A 24,982-nucleotide genomic window follows, 5' to 3' on the forward strand; every position below is an offset into this window, starting at 1 on the left:
GCGATGAGAGGAAAGTGTGTCAGATGTGAAAATCTTATGGATATGTGTGGGGGGGCGGGGACTGGGAGAGGTGTGAGAGAGAGAGAGAGAGAGAGAGAGAGAGAGAGAGAGAGAGAGAGAGAGAGAGAGAGAGAGAGAGAGAGAGAGAGAGAGAGAGAGAGAGAGAGAGAGAGAGAGAGAGAGAGGTTGATGATGCCCGGGGGACTGGCAGGTAGATGAGGCAGAGGTGGATGCGTGCGAGAGCGTGTGAGTGAGTGAGTGAAGCGTAGGAGTGGTGGAGATGAGAGATAGAGAGAGTAGATTGAGGGGGGTTGCAAAAAGAGCCAAGCTGCATGACTCTGAACACATGCTTTTATTTGGGTCAGAAAGCCACGTGTGTGGGGGAGGAGTCGGGGAGCGATGAATATGATTGCTTGTTTGTATTTGTACACAAGTTCCTGCTTGCCGCTGGCTTCAGCGGAAGACGCCTTCTGTGATGTTATGAACAGATATTGTGTGTGTGTCCTTGATATCCAGTCAGCTAATAATAGAATGTCCTATTTTGGCTTTGTGGAATAAGATTTAAAAAATTCTGTCTGTATACTCCCATATTTTCTCCCTCCCACCTCCACTGACATGCTATGCCCAGAAGAGGAGGCTACATGCCAACCGTGGAGTGGGGTGGAGGTGTAAGAAACCCGCCATATATTTCTGCCACATTTAGATTCTCTCTGGAGAATATATTGAACTCTGTGGAGGCTGAACTTCACCTATAGATGATTCATACAGATGGTGCAGCCTGGGCCGTGTGTAGCTCCACAAGTAGCGTATGAGGGATTACATATATACACTGTGAGAACAGTGAGTTTCTCTCTTTAATCTGAATTTTGCATACGAATTGATTGAACCATTGTTCTTTTTTGGCAATTTAAAGGAACACGCCAACATTTGGGGAAATTAGTTTACCGCCTTCTCCAGAGAGAGACAATAAGATAGATACCAGTTTCCTCTCTGTGCGTTCAGTAGAAAATTATCTGGCTGCATGTTAGCCTAGCTTAGCACAATGAATGGAAGCAGACAGTGACGGGTAGCCTTCGGGAGAGGTGTTAGTTGAACAATGCCTAGGCTACCCATCACTGTCCGCTTCCATTCATTGTGCTAAGCTAGGCTAACATGCAGCCAGATAGCTTTCTACTGAATGCACAGAGAGGAAACTGGTATCTATTTTCTTGTCTCTCTCTGGAGAAGATGATAAGCTACTTTCCCAAAATGTTGGCGTGTTCTTTTAAGCACAGTCTAGATTAGGGTTCCTCAATGGGGGTGGTACCACCCCCAGGGGGCTTTCAGAGAGTGTCAGGGGACGCTGGGTGCAGAGTTGTTGAAAGAGGGGCGTTGAGATGCTCTAGGCCTAGGGGGTGCTAGTTTATTTTATTTATTTATCATTGTTTTAATATCAGGATAACAACTTGACTGGAACCAGAGAATGGCCTACATGCAAAGAGCACAATCAAAATCCTACTTCAGAAACAGGGAAAGTGTCACTTTCTAGCAAAGAGAATGTTTACTTTTTGTAATGTTTAATTTATACACACTGGTAGTAAAAAGTATAATGAGTAAAACTCTGAATCCAGAAACATTTTAATTTGAGAAAAGATTATGAAGATTCTATTATACCCATTGTTAGAAGCATTAATTTGACACACAACACTGAGCCAAATATAAATATTAATGGCTGATAATATCATATATACCCATGATAAACAGAAAATAATCATAAGCATCGACACTGAGAGCCGAACATTTTATTTTCATTGGGTTTAGGGGGTTGAGGGGGACTTCAGATAGTTGGGCATTGGCCCAAATAAAGTAGAGAGCCACTGGTCTAGATTGACATTTGGCATGGTGCACTCGAGGAATGCAATGATATCTTACTTTTGACATTTGAAGGCATCAGGTGTTTTCCCCAAGTACAAAACATGTGTTTCTTTGGATAGAAACTTGGAACATTCCAATCAGATAAATGGAAAATAATATTTGTTCCAACTATCTAGCCATTAGTACAGTAGTTGACCACTAGGTGTCGTTATTGTACAACCAGAAAGCTTGGCTTTATAGCATAGGCCTACTAACAAATTTAGCTTTGTCAGTTAAATCATTTGCGGGTTCTGATAGATTTTTGACGCAGGTCTACTCTAAACACAATAGACAACACCTCTTTTCAAAATACAAGGAAACTCACGGGTCCGTAGCCAGTACACAGCCACAATAGGCTAATTGTAAATATGGTTAAACCTTCAGCACTATACATTTGTATCCCAATTTTTTTTTAGATGGAATCACATTAAAAAAGCAATTCTAGGCTATACCATTGTCAAATGCAAAAGCAACGTGATAATAACACGAAATAATAATTGCATATGTATTTTTATTTAACTTTTTTTTATTTCTTTATTTGTGTTTTTACACGCGGGAGGCCGGGGAGGGTGTACATTTTCCTAAATCATAGCTAACCTAACTTCAGATCCACAGAGAACATCGATTCATCAATACATTTACAACTTCTAGCAGTAGCGGTACTTTGCCCGTTCCTCTAATAATCGAATCTCTCCGCCCCTCAATGGATTTTAGGCACAATCCATCGCGCGCTCAATGGGCCTTGAAATCACCGTTTATGTGTCTCGAGCGTCAGAACAATAGCGACATAAGACCCTCGCTGAGAGACCAACGGCACTTCTGGCGCTTAAATAGCAGATCGAATATGCAAAATTAAGAGAATAACGACCTCCTAACAAAGTTATACCCAGCCCTGTATCATAATGGCAAATCATAATGGCTGTAGCATACATTTCCATCATTTTCACTTGTGCAGCTGGGAAATGCTCTCCCCTGCGTCATGCGTGTGCAGCACGCGAGGCTAGTGGGGCCCCACGCAGGGCCAGCTGAGAGGAGTCTGCCGAGCAGACAGCATCGTGTCAAACAGTTTAAGAAGATTAGTAGCCAGTGCACGTTTTCCCGATCAGCACAACAATAATCCACCACTATTGGCTACTAAGCAATTGTGTCTGTTTTTCAAATAGACATTTTACGATTGGGAAGTGTGCCCTTGCCTTGGCCGCACTAGAGATGTTGACATGCAGGTCCCTGCTATAGTTCAGACATGTCTAAAATAAATCTTTGAAATTACTGGACACTTAATTTGAAAAATTACCCTATAATAAAAATGTATCTTTCTTCCGTTTTTGTGTGGCCTGTTGTGAGAACAAATTAAATTACTTCCAAGTTAAGAGAAATGTTTCAACAGATCCTCTGAGGTCCCCCGACTGACTAATGAAATTATGGCAGTTCTCCCACCTAATGCCATTCAAAGTCCCCCCCCTGCCACGGCAAATCTCCAAACCACCTGATTTATTTTTAATGATATTACACCCCTCAGTTGGGCTGTGTCATGGTAATAATCGGAGCTGCTCCAGCTGCCTCTAGATCACATTAGCTGGGCTTAATATTGACAGTGCCGGGCCTACTAAACAATGAGGCTTTGGGGATGGGGAGCTTAGAGGCTGCCTAGCCAATGGGCATACTGCAGGAGGTATGGAGGTGCAGGCCAGGATGCCCCAGTTCCCTATGCCCTGGAGGCCTGGCACCATCATTAGGCAGCTTCTTCTCTAGTCCTGTGGAGCTTTAAACCCACTGCTCCCGCAGAAGAGACCCCACCCAGACCCCAGACATCAAAACCATACTGACGGGGGACCGTGAAACTAGTGGCAACTTGATTCCCTGCTATTCTTCTACTAAGGTGTGAGGAGCTTTGGTACAGCAGCTCAGAGGCTGGTCCCTGTGGGAGCCTTCTAAGCACGACAGAGTCTTTTACTAAAAGATAGAAGGTCAGAAAGGTCTGTTATGGTTTCTCTGTTGACTTCCATCATAAAACTAGACCACACGGAAATGTCATAAAAATTGTGCCTATTTGTACTTTCACTTATAGTGACAGGAGGGTGATTTTGTCTATATTTTCTTTGAACCTGTTGACAGAGTCAGCTATGGAGCGACAATAATGTGTTCATGACAACAAGGTTTCTCTTTGGCCTTTGGCGTGGTTTATTTCACATTGCACCCAACAGTTACACATGAGTCCTTCTCTTGTGAGAGCGACGGAGGAAGAGAGTGAAGGGGGAGGTAACATCTCCTTTTATACTTCTCACCTGGCGTCAGCTACAATAGCTACGCCTATAGCGCCCTCTTGTGGAAACAGTTAGACAGTTACATGCAATCATACATAACATCTAACTTCAACACTCCCACTTATGGTTGTCTTGTAAGTAAGTAAGTAAGTAAGTAGGTAAGTAAGTATTTATAAAGCACCTTTCATACATGTCATGTAGCTCAAAGTGCTGTACACAAACATAGGCATATATAACGATAAAAGCAATAAAGTCACAGTGATCAGTTAAGATCAATGTTAAAAAAAAAAAAAAAAATAAAAAAAAAAAAAATAATAATAATAATAATAATAATAATAATAATAATAATAATAATAATAATAATAATAATAATAATAATAATAATAATAATAATAATAATAATAATAATAATTACGTAAAAATGAAAATAACGTAAAAATGAAAACATGAAAACAGTCATTTGCTTACCAGTTTGGGAGAACAGGTCCGCACAAACATGTCCGCTCAGTAGCAACCAGAAATAGGAAATGCACTGAACCAATGCACTTATACGGTAGGTAGCAATGTTAGCTCTTATAACGCTAGTGTAGTTACGTTTTTATTATTGGTCAGAGTTGGGTCCACAGGACTTATCCAAGCCCCATGGATCCATCAGTGGCCGTGTATTGTGTGCGTATGTACCCGTTCCCTCATGTGGTCAGTGGTCAGAGTTGGGTCCACAGGACTTATCCAAGCCCCATGGATCCATCAGTGGCCGCGTATTGTGTGCGTATGTACCCTGTTCCCTCATCTAAAGAGTTGGGTCCATAAGACTTATCCAAGCCTTACGGATCCATCAGTGGTCGTGTATTGTGTGCGTATGTACCCGTTCCTTCATCTAAAAAGTTGGGTCCACAAGGCTTATCCTAGCCTCATGGATCCATCAGGTTTTTCCAAGCCATAACTATTTGTAAGCTAGACTGTATAGGTACGTTTTTAATTTTCCTTTAAAAATGTGTATGGAGCTGTATGTATACTGTACAACTTTTTTTTTCAAAGAAGAAGTTCAGAACATCAAAAAGAATATGGCAGTCAATATTACATAACAGGCAATATTTACATACCAAACATGACCTCTGCAAATCTTCTCAATTTCAGTTTGGAGACATGCTTTGTCATAGCGTCAGCTACCATGTCGTCTGTAGGACAATAAACAAGTGTCATCCTTTCTTCCCTGATGACAGATCTGATGAAATTATATTTTATATAACATATATCCACATGTTTACACCTCTGTCGGCATACAGGGTTTCTAGCAATTGCAATGGTTCCCTGGTTGTCTTCATAAACAACAGTTTTCTTATATACATAGGTATCCATTCCTTCGAGCAGTTGTTCTAGATAAATACATTCCTGTATTGTCATAGCTAGAGCCATGTATTCGGCTTCACAAGTTGACAGTGCCACTGTGGGCTGTTTCTTTGTTTTCCACGAAACCAGTGAGCTGTTTGTGTTCAAACTCACACAATACCCTGTGGTACTTCTTCTGTCTGTGGCGTCTGCCGCCCAATCTGCATCACTGTAGGCTTTAAGCCCTAAGCCCTCGCTGCTCTTTCTGAAACAAAGCTGTTTATCTGCTGTACCTTTGAGATAACGAAAAACATGTTTAGCTGTAATCCAGTGCTCCTCTGTGGGGTCAGCAAAATGCTGTGACAATTTACTCACTACAAAACATAGGTCAGGGCGAGTACATGTTGTCAAATAAATGAGGCTACCTACAGCTTCTCTGTACATTTTTACATCTGTCAATTTCTGAGCATCCTCTTGGTAGTCTAGTTTTTGATCACATGGTGTTTCCCTTGTTCTACATTCTTGCATGTCAAAACGTTTCAGGATCTTTTCCACATATCTCTTCTGGGATATTTTTACACAACTGGCTGACTGTTTGAAGTCCATGCCTAGAATTTTTTTTAACCTGCCTAGGTCTTTCATTTTGAATCTGGTGGAGAGCATACTTTTCACCTGCTCTAGGTTTCTAGTGTTGTCCGCTGCGATGATCAAATCATCCACTTCTGTATTTAAACATTGATCCACTTCTGTATTTAAACATTGATCCACTTCTGTATTTAAACATGGAGTACCCTCCTTCTGTATTTAAACATGTAGCTACCCTCCTTCTGTATTTAAACATTGAGTACCCTCCTTCTGTATTTAAACATTTAGCTACAAACCTGGCTTTGTACTTGTCGTGGCCTTCAATACCCTCCTTGATTGAGTACCCATTTTCCTCCCACTGTCTGTCTGCCCTCTGGCAACTTGGTTAGAGTAAAGGTGTGGTTGTCCTCTAGGGACCTCATCTCCTCATCCATTGCTCTCTCCCATTTTCTCGACTCAGGGGACACCATGGCCTCTTTAAAGGTCTGAGGTACACCACTCACTACTCTGTAGCAGTAATCAATGCTGGTAAGTGTACTGTCATCCTCGTCACTTTCTCTCCGGGCATAGTCTTTCAGATACTTTGGGGGTTTGTGTTCCCGTGAGGGATACCTCCCACTGCATGAGGCACGTGACGTCACCCTCAGGTGCTCCTCGTCATCATCCTCTGGGGGTTGCTGACTGTCTGTCTGCACGACTGTGCTCAGTACACTAGGCTGAGGTGTCTCTGTTTCTTCACACCTTACTCTGGAGTCCAGCTCTGGCTCCTCTGTCTGTGTCTCGTTCTCACATGTTGTCTTTGTGACAAATCTGACTAGCCTGTGTTTTTGCACTTTCCTTTTACCGGGATAGTATACTAGAAAAGCGGGGCTTCCTTTGTCGTGCCCTACAAAGAGTCCTTTTTCACATCTGGACTCGAGCTTTCCTCTGTCCTGCTGGTAAGCATAACACACTGATCCAAATTTGTGCTTCCTAGCTAGATCACTTCTTTCTTGTCAGTGCTGTATACGGGGTGGTGCCCGTGTGCTTATTAAAACATCTGTTTCTGGTGTAAGCGGCTTCTTGTACCGCATAATGCCATAGCATCTTAGGTAAGTTACCAGCTATTAGCTTACACCTAGCCATTTCGAAAAGAGTACGTCCTTCCCTCTCTGCCACCCTGTTCTGGTGTGGGGAGTACGGACATGACGTCTTGTGTCTTATCTTGTTCCTTCTCAACAGTGATTGGAACTCTTTATTTGTGAACTCGGTTCCGTTGTCGGACCTCAAGCATCTTATGTTGCCATAAGGGGCTACATCTGCAAGGAATTTCTCTGTGGCCTGGAGTGTGTCACTCTTTGCTTTGAGAAAGTAAACAAACACTGCCCCTGTACACACATCTGTAAAAGACTGTACATATCTAAAGCCACCTATGGACTCGTTGCTTACTGGACCGGCTAGATCTGTGTTAACTAGCTCAAGTGGTACCTTTACTTGTTCTGTGGGACTTCTGTTTCTCGATTGAGTGAACTTCCCCTTTATGCACACTTCACATTCTTTGTCAGGTCTACGCTTTTCACCTTTAATGTGCATGTCTTTCCTTCACTGCTTGCAGTTTCAGTAAATCCTCGTAATTACAATGACCCATGATCTCATGCCATGTCTGTATATTGTGACTGACAGTCACATTACACATATCATTATTATTACACTTATCGTCATCATTACACTCTGTTTGTAGATAATACATTCTCTTGTACACCTCTATGTTAAATCGTGTACCGTTAGGCTCTACAAGAACATCTTTACCTTCATTGAAGAACACTTTGGCACTGTTCGCAGTAGCAGATTTTACAGAGAATAGTTCTTGTGGGAACGAGGGTATGTAGAGAGCGTTCTTTAACATCACTGTACACCGGCGCCCCTCACTGTCTATGAGGCATACCTGTGCGTCTCCTCTCCCTTGCGCCAACCCGTAAGTGCGCTTCCCGTCTGCCAGCTCCATGCTGTGTCTCTCCGGCTCGAAGGTGTTGTCAAATTTCTTGGATCGATTCCTGTCGTTGATGACGTGGGACGACGCACCTGTGTCCACGATCAGTCCCTTCCTTTGGGCCTGCTGCTGCTGCGTTGGCTGGGTGACGTATGCTGTCTGCGCCCCGAAGATGAAGTCCTCTCGTCCCGCTACTCTCCGGGCGTCGTCTCGACTCGTCTCACGTCTACCGTCGTCGCCATCTTGTCCACAGCCGCCATCTTGTCCATGCGCGTACCGTGCGCTCTGGTCGCGTTTCTTTCTACACACTTTGTCTGTGTGCCCCGTGGATTTGCAGAAGCTACACCAAACAGTCTTTGTGCAGAACTCTTTCCGGTGCCCCTTTTCTCCGCATCGCCAACACGCCAGCTCCGTCGTGGGTCTGGTCTTCTCTCTCGGTGCCGCCCGGGCCTTCAGCACCCTCTCTTCCGCCTCCGCGGCGACTGGGTGTGTGTCTTCTGAGGCCTCAAAGTTCCGCAACTTGGCCTTGAACTCTCCCAGCGGCATGTCCGCTGAACCGTGTGTCACCAGTAGTGTGAACGGTTTGTACAGCTCCGGTAGTCCTCTCATAACCATCGCCATCATTAGTCCATCGCTTGGTGCTTCTCCTGCACTCTTAAGCGCCGTAATGATCTGCTCAGCTCTGATGACGTATTCGGTCACAGTCTCGGTGTGCGCCTTCTTCAGCGCGGTTAGTGTTATGTAGAGGGATACGATTCGGGGTCTTCCCCGTCCGATATAATGTTCTCTCAACACTTTCAGGCTCTCTCGGCCTTTGTCCTTAGTGTCGCGGAATATCAACCCCAAGCTTGTGTCGTCTAGCAGTGGTGCTAACTCGCAGTATGCGTCAGCATTTTATTTGGTGTCCAGGGCTCGCGCGGCCGCCGTTACTTCTCCCGTGGGGGCCGTCAAGATCGTTGTCTTCAGTCCCACACCGTGCATGCAGCACAACATTCGCTCTTCCCAGAGCTCATAGTCCTCTGCTCTTCCGTTGAATGAGGGCCATTTGCTCCTTCCTTTGGTCGCCATCCCTTTTTGATGGTAGGCGTTAGCTTAGCTTTAGCCACGCGGTGCTCCCAGTGCTAAACTAGCCTATACTTCAGCTAAACTTGCTACCCTTATTATTTCGCCCCTGCGTGATCTGGGCCCATAACCTGTTGACAGAGTCAGCTATGGAGCGACAATAATGTGTTCATGACGACAAGGTTTCTCTTTAGCCTTTGCCGTGGTTTATTTCACATTGCACCCAACAGTTACACATGAGTCCTTCTCTTGTGAGAGCGACGGAGGAAGAGAGTGAAGGGGGAGGTAACATCTCCTTTTATACTTCTCACCTGGCGTCAGCTACAATAGCTACGCCTATAGCGCCCTCTTGTGGAAACAGTTAGACACTTACATGCAATCATATAACATCTAACTTCAACAGAACCCCCCAGGGACTGGACAAAGAACACACAACAAGTCAACTATATATTCCATAGTGTGTTTGAGTATTCTGATGTACTCCCTCAAATCCCATTATGTCACATTCAAATATTGAGGGGTGCTGGTCTCAGCTTTATTAGCAGGAAAGACTAAACAATATCCCAAATGACCGTTTGATTTCCCAAAGACTCAAGGGACTTTAGCAAAATCTCAGTATATATAAACTGATGAATAACAATGACATTTCCCACACCCTTTTCTGTTTATTCTATTTAACTAGGGTGCTATATATATATATATATATATATATATATATATATATATATATATATATATATATATATATTAGAGCTGGGCCGTTAACGGCGTTAACGTGCTGCGTTATCGCAAGACTAGTATCGCGCGATAATATAATTGACGCCGTTAATCTTTTTCTCAACGTTGGGTCTGTATTGTCCTTAAATACTTGCCGTAGTTCCCAGCTGTGGTACCAGGAAGTGATTGCACTACCGGAGCTGTAGTCAGAATAATGTGTTAAACTAAAGTAGTGGTCCGGTAATCATTGTTATACAGGTGAGGTTAAGAAGTCCTCAGGATATAACACAATTCGGCGATGAGGACGTCTGAATCTGCGCAATGCAAGAAAAAAGAAGTCCGTTGCAAGCTTTGTTTACATTACGTTAGCGAGTTAGCATGTTAGCTCACGTTGATACGGGCGGCACTGGGAAACATCTACAAGAGGAGGAAATCCACTTTACACACTAAAGGAAGGATCGACTGGACTATCGTGAGTGTTTACAACAGAAATGGCTTGGGTTATTGGAAATATTGGACCGTTTGATGACAATGTAGCCCCTTTCGTGACTGTGATGCACGGAGTGAATCCACAGTCACTTGCTCCTCAATAGGAAACTAACCTAGATTTACCATGAAGGACTGGTTCTGGCTGAACCGTTCGTTATACAAGAATCACAGAGACGTTTCAAAGGTGCTCACAGTTGCACGAGGGTTTCGGACAGAGATACGGGATGGTTTGAAAGCTCTGTGTTGCTAATAAACATTTTAAATAATTTTTATAAACTGCTCAAAACGGCATTATTTCCGCCGTTGGGTGATCACAGCGCATGCGCACCATCCCTTATCTCTGTCCGAAATCCTCGTGCAACTGTGAGTACCTTTGTAATTTCTCTGTGATTCTTGTATAACGAACGGTTCGGCCAGAACCAGTCCTTCATGGTAAATCTAGGTTGGTTTCCTATTGAGGAGCAAGTGACTGTGGATTCACTCAGTGCATCACAGTCACGAAAGGGGCTAATGACAATGTGGAGCAAATAAATGAAAATGGGGGACCCTGATGTAAACAAGACAAACGTCTTTCTCTGGTCTGCATCCCCTTAACAATTGTATGTATTGAGCCGTACTGTATTGTACCCATTCTGCAATCTGTTAAATAACGTTTTCATTCATTCATTCATTCATGGAACTGTTACACTGAGCTTGCACTGAATTTGTTGAGAAACCTGCTTCTGCAGCAGTCTGTGTGTGAGCAACCAGTCAGCAGCATTGTGAATTTAGAGATTCAATAAAAGACACATTGAGAGACAGGTTTGTCTGTGGATTAAGAAATGAAGGTTCACAGAAGAAACTACTGACAGAGAGTGATTTGACACTGGAGAGAGCTGTCAATATCAGTGTAACAATGTTAATGGCATCAAAGGAAGGGCACAGAAAATTACGATAAATCTGGTTTTAAAAGAAACACTGGAAATTACAAAAAGAAGAGACATGTTCATGCTGTTGAACAAGGAGATAGAACAGCTAGTGACTCCTCAAATGAAGAGGAGAGGATAAATCTCCTCCTCTGGTCATTATTTGGGTAGAACACACCTATTTTGAACACCTTCGGCAGACTTTTTTTTTTTTTTTTTTGCCATTTTAATCTAGATTAATCTAGATTAATTCCAGGATTGCAGGTACATTAATCTAGATTAAAAAAATTAATCTATGCCCAGCTCTAATATATATATATATATATATATATATATATATATATATATATATATATATATATATTAGTGCTGTCAAACGATTAAAATATTTAACTCGATTAATCGCATGATTGTCCATAGTTAACTCGCGATTAATCGCAAATTAATCGCATTTTTATTTAATTTTTTTTTTTACCTTAAAGGGGAACTATCTTATAAATGGCCTTTTTGAGTGTTTAGCATTGTTTCCTAGCTATGTGAACTTATATTAATATGATCTATGTCTCAAAATTCTCATATTGGCGCATTCTTCCAATTCTCCTCTCACAATATTCACCCTCACTGAACTGAGTCATTTGAAAATGTCAGAGAGACACCGCTGCATGTTAATGTTGAGATACAAGATGAGCTGCACACAGTGGTTGGAGCCCAGGCTCAAAACGGCTTAAGATCTTGAGGTAGAAAAATGCTGTTTTTGAGGACTTGATTAGAAATACAAAACAATGAATAAAATAAATATATATATTACAGAGGTGTTCCATAGACTCACAGGAATTGTGTAAAAGTGCCCAAATAGTGAAAGAAATAGTAAAATAGTTCCCCTTTAAACAGATCTTTTTCAAGTTCAAGTTCAAGTTTTAATACTCTTATCAACATGCGAGTCAACAAATGCTTGCTTTGTGCAGCCATTTAACACAAAAGGATGACTCTCATGCATTGCAAATTTGCATCAAATTCAAAACAGAGTGATGCACAAAATAACTTAAAAGAAAATAATAATTTAAAACAATGAATAAAGTGTGCATGAAATAATAGGGGAAAAAAAACGTTAGGAACTTGTTACATTCACACACACAAGGGCTGATTAATCACACACCCCCCTCTCTCCCTCACACACACACTCCCAGCTCTTTTTCTCTTTTGCCCCTTCCTCATCTCTCTCACCCCCCTCTCTCTCTATATCTCACACACACACACACACACACACACACACACACACACACACACACACACACACACACACACACACACACACACACACACACACACACACACACACACACACACACACACACACACACACTTCAGAAACAAACATAGTATCAATGAGAGCATCAATAATACACCTGAGTGAAGTCTAGTAAATTTTTTTTTTTTTTTTTTTTTTTTTCAGTTAATCTTGAGTTAAAAAAATTAGTGGCATTAATAGAATCGGGAGTTAACGCGATATTAACGCGATATATTTGACAGCCTTAATATATATATAAAAAAAAATATGAAACAATATTTTACCATGTGTATACAATCTCAACTTAAAACCATGGGTTTTTACACGATTTTATAGAAAATAATATGTATGTGACAAAAATACATGGCAGTCTTATTTGATTAGAAAGTGCTTTTATCCATTAGACTAATTTAGGTTGCTGCCTTGTCTAGTTCCTGTATTTGCATAATGGTCACACTGGGAATCAGACTGGGCCACTTGTGGGTAACTTGCACCTGATCACAGATACACTGGATGGCTCTCTGCCAATCACACCTACATGGCAGTTTCTTCCTATTTAAAAACATCTGTACAGTATATGTCATTGTGTTTGTCAGGTTGTTCAACATCAATTTGATATCCTTGTGTTCTAAGGTTATATCTTCTTTCCCAAATTGTTGTTGGAGCAGAGAGGATTTTGTTTGGGGGCCCACAGATTACCGTCCTTGATTAGTGGTTGGGTGTAATCCTTTCAGCCCTTCTCTCTCCCGCTCTCTCTAAAACACCCCAGGGATATGCCCGTCTCCCAGAGGACAGCCAACATGGCAGATGGAACCCCCCCGCCCCCCTTCTGCCCCTTCTAACCGCACACCCCAAAACACAGTTGATGCCCTGGGATGGAGGTTGTAAAGTATCCTGAATATGAAACCACAGGCACCTTTGTTTAATGGCTCTCTCCCCACTTAGTGAGAATAGCCCCCAGGCCCAATCCCCATTCTGTAGCAACATTTCTGTCCAATTGGAATGTTTTCCAAGTCCATTAGCCCAAAAGAAGACAAATAAGCTGCAATCTGTGCTCATATCGCTTAGGATTTAGTGCTTCAGATCTTATCCTTACCAAAAACATACTTATTCATACAGTTGCGGAGACTATTTGTTTACACTTAGATGGTACATGGATAACAACAACCTGTTGGTTGAAAGTTTTTATATGCAGCCTTAGAGTAGATAAAGACTAGGATCTAGCAATTACTGTACCTATAAAGGGCAATTCTGGAACTGTTCTGCTTAGCCACATCTCTATTCACACATGTGTGAGTGAATCTACAGCCATCATAAAATCTTGACTGCTGTCATGCGGCGAGATCTATGTTGAGCAGGCTGCAGGTGGCGTACTGTGGAAATGAGCAATTTTACGCTTCCAATTATGCGTCCGTCTCCATGTATAATATGGCTTTGATTTACACATGGAGACAGACCCACGCCTTCACCCCCCCCCCCCTCTGTCTAGGAAAAAGAGATTTTTGGGGCTTTCTACATCACCATTAACTGGGAAATGTTCTTCTAACATAATGGCATTATCTAAGGTTTCAACAGAATGTTATGTCTTGTCTTCCCTGATGGAACCTTATGTTATCTTAGTACATTTCACAGTTAATGGTGATATAGAAATCAGAGCAGGGGTAGCAAAACCTGTTGGAGGGAACAGGGGCGAAAATGTAACATGGGTTGAGGGATATTTACAAATGTACAAATGTAGTAAGTAAATAATGTGTCATGTCAAGACTTTGTTAATATGCCTTGAAATAGCCTATCGTCTAATGTTGAGGTGGTTTTAATAGGCCTCGAAATTAGCATGTTATTTAAAAATATAAAAATAACTATTATAATGAAAAGCATCAAAACAGACCAACTAGAATAATTTGTCACTCTGGAATCCTGTGAACGGTCAAAAAGAAAGTTGTAGATGGCCAATTTGGTACAACTTTGGGCAGCCCCTGATTTAGAGCATTCACAAAAGGACTATTGAACTGAGGGCAGATAGTTTACATTAAACTGAAGTTAAAGGTCTAAGTGACACTCTTCTCCCTCTCTCTCTCTCTCTCTCTCTCTCTCTCTCTCTCTCTCTCTCTCTCTCTCTCTCTCTCTCTCTCTCTCTCTCTCTCTCGCTCTCTCTCTCTCTCTACTGATGTTCTCCAGTGTACAGCAGTCAGTCTCTCCCCCACGAAAGTCTGCCCTGTAACCATATTCAGCCTCAGTAACCAGCAAATGGAGAGAGCTAAGTTCAGGGAGTTCTTAACACACATACAGACACACGCACGCACACACACACACACACACACACACACACACACACACACACACACACACACACACACACACACACACACACACACACACACACACACACACACACACACACACACACACACACACACACACACACACACACACACACACACACACACACACACACACACACACACACACACTGTAAAACATACAAATAGCCTTCAAATAGAAACCAGAAAACACACTGACAGAAAAAGAGCACATTTATAAGCAGGAAAGACAGTGTTCTGATGATCAAAACTAATAATTTCAGTTAGATACTCATACAACTCTACCCAACTGTGCCCACACACACACCCATCCCTCGAACACCCCACCCCTCTCTCGCCCATCTACGCTCCCTCTCTATCCTTTATCATCACTACAAGGGGCTCAGCTTTCAGGACCGGGCCGGGGAGCATGTGTGCAAAGCTTTAATTCCTATTGTATTCGTGCAGTCTTGGTGTGTGCCAGTGTGTCTGCGTCTGTGTTTCAGCGAGCGAGGGAGATGGAGAAAAAGACAGGAACAAGGACCCATCTGTCAGCACAGCGTATGAATCCCCCGGGACACGAGCGAGAGACAACTCAATCCCCCCCCAGGGACAAGAGCGAGAGACAACTCACTTGTGGCAAAGGGTTTTTTGTAAGGGGGGGAGGGGTGGCTATGGGGGCACCCAAAAATATCAACACCACACTTGAAGACCTAATGAGAGAAACCAGCCTGGCACTCATTTTGAGGTGTCGTCCACTCGAGGTGCTTGAGCTAAACGTGACATTCAGGCCTGATGCTTCATGCGTAGCATGTGGAATTCTCAGCTGTACTGTCATCAAGATCAAAAACACACTGACACGCCAAGTTAGTAAACACACTATCATACCAATTTATCAAATGAACCCTTCAGATGAAGAACCATATTTTCATTTTTAACTGCGACCAGCAGCTCTATAGGTCACCCTGTCAGTTGGTTGGTTGGTCGGTCGGTTGGTCCAGACAAATGTATCCAATCTCTAGCGGCCACAGGTTTCACCCTATAAGGCTGAAATTTGGCACGGAGGTCAAGTGTGTGTGTGTGTGTGTGTGTGTGTGTGTGTGTGTGTGTGTGTGTGTGTGTGTGTGTGTGTGTGTGTGTGTGTGTGTGTGTGTGTGTGTGTGTGTGTGTGTGTGTTCATGCCAATTGGTTGAAGGGGGTGTGGCAATGGGTATGACCTATCACAAAAAGGTTGCCGCTATTGGGAATTTGTTTATTGTATATTTGCAGTCAATCCAAATCACTTTATGTATGAACGTGATCCATCAAGTACTCAACTTCTGCTGTCTTTAATTATGAATGTACATAACATTCCAATTTACCATCTTTTGATAATTAGGGTTGAAGACATCATTCATCTGAAAAGTTAAAACAGACTTACTTACTTATGGTTCTTCTTTTCACCTGATTCAATTCTACTCATCACCATTTCACATTAGATATCCCTGGTGGAAAAAGTACAACATATCTTTACTCAAGCAAAACTAGAAATACCGCCTTGTGTTGTACGGCGCCGCCAACCAATTGAAATTCCTAACTCATAACAGTTCAGAATCAGAAATCAGAATCAGAAATGTCTTTATTGCCAAGTAAGCTCACACATATAAGGAATGTGTCTTGGTCGTTTGGTGCATCAATATTAACAGACAATTAAAGTAGAATACAATTAAATGGAATATATAAACTAAATTTGAATAGAAATACAATAGCATATAATATAGGACAGGGCTGTACAATTGACAATTGACACATGTTAGACCGTGTATATAGCAACCAAGAAATCCATGTATGGCAAACTCCTTCCCACTACAGTGACCATGATGTGATTTGGGTTGCTGTTCTATGAACAAAGTGACTTAGCTCATTCAACACCTGCCTTCGATCAGCTCATCACCTCTTCAATATTTAAGCCCTGGCTCTTCACACGTTCATTGCAAGATAATTTTCTCAGCTACAGTGGGAAAAAGTCAGCAAAAAGGCACCCTTGCATGTTTATGAGTCTGTTATGTATATAAATGGTAAATGGTATATGTGATGTGTTGTGCTGTCATGTCTGTGCATCTCATTCCCCTACCCCCCTACAAGGACCACAATGGAAATAAGCTCTGAGCTTTTTTGTGTTAATCCTTGGCAGTATCTCCTGACTGTGCTTTCTGTCACATGTTATTTTTATATTGTCAAATAAAGTCATTCATTCATTAATTCATTCATTCAAGCAAACCTCCCTAGTCTAGTGTATTAAACTATTCCTTTTGTTGTTGTCTAGCAGCTAGACTCTAGCTTGTTATACACCTCATACTATAGTCTACCCATATACTCTGTATGATAGCATGTACAACAATGCTGTATATACTGCATATTTACATTTATATTTTTATATTTGCCGCATATATATATCCATATGTGTGAGGATTCGCCTGTCCCTGGACCTTTTTCCTGTGTTTTCCCTGTCTACTCTCCTCAACAGCCCCCACCCTTGCGATGTTTTACTCTCCTCTACTCTTCACCAGCCCCCACCCTTGGACATCCTTGATCCTCTACCTTCACGCACCTGTTGGGAGTTTGCAATCACCTCGGGAGAGTACATAGGTTGCAGACTCCCCTCCAGTCCTTGTCGGGTCGTTCTGTGTTCTGGACTCTGTATCTGTGTTCACTCTGTGTTCATGGAGTTCTGTACGTTACCATCCTGTACGTTACCATCACCTGCCGCGTCTCCGGTGTGAGACGACGTGCCAGCCATCACCACCTGTCGCCGTTTGCCTGGAGTGGGACACCGTCTTCGCTCTCTAATTCTCTACGGGAGGTTTTCCAGTGTTAACCACTCCAGACGTCAAGCCGGCTCGTCATCGCTCCCGATTCCACGGGAGGAAGGCGTCTCTTCGTGATCCTCGTTCCTGGGGGTGAGGCTCGTCGTCGCTCCCTAGTATTCCACGGGAGGACGGCGTGTGCCCATCCCATTCCCCTTGGACCCAGGCTCGTCGTCGCTCCCTAGTATTCCACGGGAGGATGGCGTGTTCCCATCCCGGTCCCCTGGGACCCCCTTTGTTCTGCGCTGCCCGTCTGCAGCATCCGAAGAGGAGGAGGAGGATCCCCGTGCCAGGCCTCCGCCGTCGGGCCCCTGTCCCCATGCCAGGCCCCCGCCGTCGGGCCCCTGTTCCCGTGCCAGGCCTCCGCCGTCGGGCCCCTGTCCCCGTGCCAGGCCTCCGCCGTCGGAACCCTGTCCTCATTCCCTGTAAGCAGCTCTGGCCCTCGCCCTGTCCAAGGCCTTAACCCTGTTCTCTGTCCCTGTCTCCAGCCCGCCTCTCCGGGCCTCTGTCCCTGTCCCCCTCTCCAGTGCCCCTGGTCCTGGTTCTGACACTTAGCCCTGGTCCTTAGCCCTGGCCCTTAGCCTTAGTCCCTTAGCCTGTTCGCCTCTTAAAGGCACAGTGCCGCATTTTCCATATTTCCTTGACTCTAGTGTTTTTTGTGTTTTCCCTTAAAGGGACTGTGCCGCTTTTTGTTATGTAATAATTACTAATAAATAAATGCCCTGTTTTGGCTTACTCTCATACCTGTCTTGTGTTGTGCGATTGGGGTCGGTTACAAACCATAACACATATGTGTCTGAATATACCTGCATATAACCCCTCTATATACTTACTTATACACCTGCATATAACCCATAGCTCTGTATGATAGCGTGTACAATAATGCTGTATATGCCATATACAGTGTATATTTATTCTCATCACATATATATCTATCCACACCTGTCTGTACTTACCTTCACATAATCCTTTTGCATATCTGTAGATACTATATCTACAGATCTACGCTGCTGGCCAGTATGACTACTACCACACTGTCTTTATATCTGTATCACTGTACATATTATACTTCATACCGCCTTCTGTCTGGCCTGCAGTGCTGAACTTACCTGCTCTGCTCTGCCCTGACCAATTCTTTTTTCTTTTTTTTAAACTTTTATTTATAGCATTTTCAGTTTTTTCTGGCCACGCAGGACCTTTTGGCCATGCAGGACCGACAGAGGAGAGAGGGTGAAACGGGAGGAGAAGAGGGGAAGACATGCGGCATATGGCCACCGGGTCTGGGAAACGAACCCGGGGCGACCGCTTCGTGACTCAGCGCGCTATGTGGTGTGCTACTGGAGCGCCCTACCCTGACCAATTCTGAGTGGTTTCTCCTGCCCCCCAGGGCATAAGGCACTGAGCTATTGTCTTGTATCTCATCCTGTGTATACATACTTGCAGTAGTTCTATCTATTACTCAATTTCACAATTTTCTTATATACTTTGATTCTACTGTCACCATGTATGCATATGCTAACTACATGTATTTATTGCTCCATCTCCGCCCACTACAAACATGGGAACTCTCTAACCCCCCCCCATCTCTCTGAGTGGTTGTCTCGTAGTGTTGACCAAGGTGGTGGATGTCTCGGGGTCTTGGCCAAGATTGCAGTGACTGTTCTACATGCGCCACCGAGGCCATGGATCAGCTTCTTACCGTCTTCTGTCCGTGGTCTGTCAACGTGGTTTAGACGTGGAGTTCATTGCTGGGTTAAGTACTTTTCTATTCACATAATATACTTACTACATATATCTATTCTATTTACATATATGCTTACCACTTGTATCTATTGCTATGTCCGCCCATCACAATCACGTGAACTGTCTAACGCCTGTCCCGTCTCCCTGTGAGTGGCTGTGATGACCGGAGTGTTGGACGTCCCGTGATGATGACCGGGAGGATGCGACCCTCCCTGCACCGCCCCCTTGCCTCAAATAGATCCGCCATCAGCTCTATTTTTAATCTTTCAAAATGTTCAGTTGCTATTGCATGCACTTATCTGTGTTTCATTACGCTTGTGAGTGCATGCTTTACCAACTGTTTTGCCTGTTTTATTGCAACACTACTATCACCGACATCTAAGAAGAGAGATCCCCCCTTGAATGGCCCTTCTAAGGTTTCTCTCCTCCACATTGCCTGTGGTGCATTTTTTCCTATTGCTAGGTTTTAGTGAGTTTTTCCTTACCTTCGCATGGGGTATGTCTGGGAGTGTTGCATTTATTTTATTTATTTGAAATTTGTTGGACTTTATGGTGTTTTTTGTTTTGTTCTTGATTTATTGTGATGTTTCTTCTTGACTTGTTTAACACTTTGAGCGCCACGCCGTGTTTTCCTTTTTACCCCCTTGAATGCCACGGTCCACTCCCAATGTTAACGTTAATGTCGCCTAATCTATGTTTTAAATTATGGCTATGTGTCTAATCTGCCCGTCGCTTATCAAAGAATCATTTTCCAGTCAGTGTTGTCAAGGCAGATTGGTTTTTTATCGCTTCATTTCCGTTTGAGAGCATTTTGAAAAGCACCCGTTTTCAGGTGAAAAACAGCCCATTCTGTGATAATCGCCTTTTACTGGAATATTCCAGAACGTTGATATTTGTCTGCCTATTTATGAATCGTTTTCAAATAAACGCTAGATGATCAATAGTATACGTGCATGCACGCACGTTCGAGCCGCGCGCTGATAATAGCTGATTTCATTTCCTCATGGATTTTTACAGTGAAACAGATAAGAGCACATATCACAAAAAAGCTTATATCTCCTCGAAAACGAGTCTGATTATCCTAACACTGATAACATAGATTCCTTACCTGACATCAGATGGTATCCAAATGGTATATTCCAATTCCTGATCATCATTCAAAAAAATCGATATGTGTACGTATAGATCTAACGTGTATACAGTAGAACTCATGAATGAACTCTGGTAACTCCGGCTGCATCAGTGGACTGGAAAATGTGGACTGGAATATTTTTCCCCCCCCATCCATTTTCATTGAGTCCATTCCAAAAGGGTGATTTACCATCTGGGAGACGATAGGGGGCGCTTTTTTCACATCTGATCGCCGGCGGCCCTTGGGTAGGCTATAGTAGGCTCGCGTGATGCAATATGATTTCAGATCGCTAAAAAATAATAATAATAATAATTCCGAGAAATCTCGTGAGTGGCTTTCAACGTAACTATCGTAACCACGAGATTAGCCGTGAGTGGCTCTCAAAGTGTTAGACGTGTCCGGCCCATGGGGACATCAACGTGTGTTGTCGGGCCTTACAAATAAATTTGATTTATGATTTGATACTACAACTCTGTACTTCTGATTAGCTATACCCAGTAGTACTAATTAGTATATTTTGTACCCAGTTTAATCACCTGTACATTGTATATTGCTGTTGCACTTACATTTGCACTCTGGTTGGATGCCAAACTTCTTTTTGTTTGTATTGTACTTATGATGACAATACATTTGAATCTAATTTAATCTAATCTAATCTTATTCATTGGCTTTCCCCTTGCCTCAGCTTTTCTTGTTTTGCTGTATGTCTATTTAGAGTCAAATACACAAAATTGTATGTGTTCACATGCTTGGCATGTGGTCACAATATCCCCTTCTGTTCCTGAATAGTTGACTAATGGCCAGAAAATAACATTATGATGCCACTTTGACAACCTAGGATGGCTTAGAGTAGACGACAGAGTACAGCAACTTGCAATTGGCCTGGTCTACAAGATACACTACACCACTAAAGTACACATGTACATGTCAAAATACTTCCCAAAGGTCAGTGAATACCACGACCACAACACCAGAGGGAGCTCCACAAATCATGTTAAACCCAGATTCGGCTCAAACAAGGGACTAAACACGTTTAGCAATTATGCCACAACAATGTGGAACGCCCTACCCACAACTGTAAAGGAATGTGAATTACTACCCACCTTCAAAACCTCTCTAAAAGAGCACCTACGGGAGACTGCAATTCGAAACTGGCCCCTGTATTTTGTCCAAACCCAACCCCCTCCAATGTACAGTAGTTTCCCCACCTACCCAACCCCCCCCCCCCCCCACCCCACCCACACAACCACCTCCAATGTACAGTTTCCCCACCCCCACCCCACCTACCCAACCTCCTCCAATGTAGTTTCTTCCCCCTCAAATGTATATACTCTCTTTTTAGACTCTTTTTGTACTCACAAACAGTACTGTATATTTGTAGATCTGGGCCCCGTTCCCCGTACCTGGATAACTGAGTTAGCCGGATAATTTCCAGTCAAGCCTGACTTAAGCCGGACCTTCCCATTCCCCGACGCTCGATTGTCTAAATCACCATGACAACAGATCAAAAAGTTTGAGCCTGGTCGGGAGCAGGGTTAACTTCAGTTAGCCGGATGAACCATGGCCACGCCCCCGCAAAGAAATGACAGCTCGCTTCCTGAAATGATTCTCACAGTCTAGGATCTGCATTATACCATTCTGAATTACGTTTCTGTGCTTCGTTTTCCTAGAGGGGGCTTTTGAAATGTATAATAATAGAACTAAATGCTGATAATAAATCATATTGAGCCTATAGATTTACTTTGTCCTAAATAAAATAATGCACGTCATATACGGCGCTCGGAGTCGCGATACACGCTGCATGTGGTTATTTTAATAACGGCGCATTGCAAATGTGAATCCCGCTGGGATATTTTTAATGAATGAAACCTATCGGCCGTTTGGCTCTGATTAGTTTCATATATTCTCCGCTGTAGATTTGCTTAACGGAGCGCCCGGATTGTGTTCATTCAAGCATAAAATTGAAGTGTCTATGCGGGGATTGTGGTTTTTGTGTGATATTGTAACTGGGATTAAAATGTCTGATGAGATGCGCTGTTTGACGGATTTGAGAAATTGAATGAGCCGTTGACGTCACATTAATGCATTTGAGAATAAAGAGATAAAACTTCATTCAAAAGTAAAATATTCTAAACACGGGTCTCTCGTCCATTAATGGATAAACAATGAATTTATCCTGTCTGGCACAGTGGCGCAGCGGCTAGTGCTGAATCCTGGCAACCGGGCGACCGGTGTTTGAAACCCCGCGTTTCTAATATAATTTTTTTGGAATATAATATTAATGATTATACGCAAAAGTAGCCTAGTTTTAAGTTAAAATATTATAAATCTACATGCATTGAGGATGTCATTCTTTATATAGCTCTCAACGTGCACCAAATTGAATTATTCCTACATTGCAAAAAGAAGGAAAAGACTAGGATTCGAACCCGGGCCGTCTGCGTGAAAGTCAAAACCACAAACCGTTACACCACAGTGCAGATAAGTAAAAGATCCACCATACATCAATCAATGGGTAAGAGAGCCGTATCCTTATTCTGTATAACAGTTAAACTAATTATTTTCGCTAGCAAGATCTCATTTGATTATTCAATCCATAAACCTACTGCCAGCAGGCAAGTTTAAAGAAATATAATCTGATTGATTGGGGTAATGAGGGACTTAAAATTAGCCTATAGATCATGCATTTAACTTGTCGGCGAGGCTATTGAGCCGTACTGCAATCTGTTAATAAAGTTTTAAATCAATTAATCAATCAATGCCGTTAGAAAATCAGGATCTCTGCTATCGATACGTGCTGGCTTTTCAACTGAAGCGGCCGCGCGCACTTATCCTGGGTCTCAAGTCTGGTTCGAGTTAACGAGACTGAATCCACCTTCGAGGAACAGGAAAATCCCGGCTTCAAACATCGGGTTAACTGAATCTGGATAATGGGACTCTTGATCGACTTAGTTGAACCAGGTACGGGGAATAGGGCCCTGGTATGTCATAAATGTCTAGATGTAACAGTACTGTCTATCTGTATGTCATGTATGTCATATATGTTATGATGAATTGAAAATGGGGGACCCTGATGTAAACAAGACGAAAGTCTTTCTCTGGTCTGCATCCCCTTAACAATTGTGTGTATTGAGCTGTACTGTATTGTACCCATTCTGCAATCTGTTAATTAAAAAAAAATCAATATATCAATCAATCAGTCACAGGGAAGTTGACCTTTGACCCTTTGGATATACAATGTAATCACTTAATTTGATCCTATTAGACATTTGTATGAAATGTTGTCATAATCAAAAATGTGTTATGGCCAAAAATTTGTTTTGTGAGGTCACCGTCACAGTGACCTTGACCTTTGACCATCAAAATCGAATCAGTTCATCCTTTTTGTGCCAAATTTGAAGGAAGGGCTTAAGTGTAGGAGGTGGTGCTAACATTGACCAATGTCCCTGCTTAGTCAATGATGCCACCTGCAAGTCTGTACAACTAACACTTCTAGAGTCCAAGTGGATGTTAGTGCCAAATTTGAAGAAATTCCGAGAATAGGACGGATGGATGGAAGGATGGTCTACGACAAACAGTTCATGAGATATGAAAGAGGGAGTGGCTTATGCATAGGGGCGGGGTGTACACATGGGGGCGTGGTTAACCTCGACCAATGAAAGTAGTAGTCTGTATTGAGTTCATTGACACCTCCCATAAGTCCATACGACAAACAGTCTTCACGAGAGAATGGGACGGACGTGAGGTCACACTGACCTTTGACCTTTTGACCACCTAAATAATCAGTTTATCCTTGAGTCCAAGTGGATTTTAGTGCCAAATTTGAAGAAATTCCGAGAATAGGACGGATGGATGGAAAGATGGTCGGACAACCCAAAAACATAATGCCTCCAGTCACAGCTGTGCGGAGGCATAAAAACAACATTCAAAGTTCTACTCAAATATAAAATATTACAAATATTTGTTAATGAATATACTTGAATACTGATATTCTTGTTTTTCAGTGCTTGGTGTGGGATATTTGTGGATATCCTGAAGAAGAATGTTCTCAGTCAACCGAGGTCAAGATAATAAGGTTTATTAACCAGACAGATAGAAATATACATGAGTACATATAGAGAGAATGGCTGAGGGCTCTCCCCAGGTGGTCAGCTGAAATCACCCAGGTAAAAGACCTGGATTGATCTCGGGAGGAGACTTATATAGTTAACAAGGGGGGGATGTGGTCCCATTTGATAGGTCAAATGGGGGGGGGATACAGGTTTGGGGAGAGGGGCACAGGATTGGGGAGAAGGGGGGGGGGGCACAGGATTGGGGAGAAAGGGGAGGGGAATGTCTTATTCCACAGAGAGGGGGGGGGCACAGGTAAGGGGACACAGGGGAGGGGAATATCTTTACATGAGGACATTATATTAGGAATCAATCAATCTTCAATACATAAACGTCCACACATTATGTTA

Source organism: Notolepis coatsorum, assembly GCF_963971535.1.
Source record: "Notolepis coatsorum genome assembly, chromosome: 17".
NCBI lineage: Eukaryota > Metazoa > Chordata > Actinopteri > Aulopiformes > Paralepididae > Notolepis > Notolepis coatsorum.